Below are 214 nucleotides of genomic sequence, written 5' to 3' on the forward strand. Positions count from 1 at the left end.
CCGGAAGCAATGGCGGGAGATTGAAACGGCCCCAGGGAGCGCGCGGCGGGCGGGGCTCTGCAGCCCGCGTCCAGGTCTCCAGCCCAGGGAAGTGCTTTGGTCTCTGGCAAGGTGGTGGGCGCTCGCCTAAGAGCGAAACCCACTGCTCCTACAGAGAAAGCCCCGGAGGCGGGGGGTGCATCCACCCAGGCGGATCTGGCGAGAAAGGAAGCGT

Source organism: Egretta garzetta, unplaced genomic scaffold, assembly GCF_000687185.1.
Source record: "Egretta garzetta isolate BGI_Z169 unplaced genomic scaffold, ASM68718v1 scaffold923, whole genome shotgun sequence".
NCBI classification, from domain to species: domain Eukaryota; kingdom Metazoa; phylum Chordata; class Aves; order Pelecaniformes; family Ardeidae; genus Egretta; species Egretta garzetta.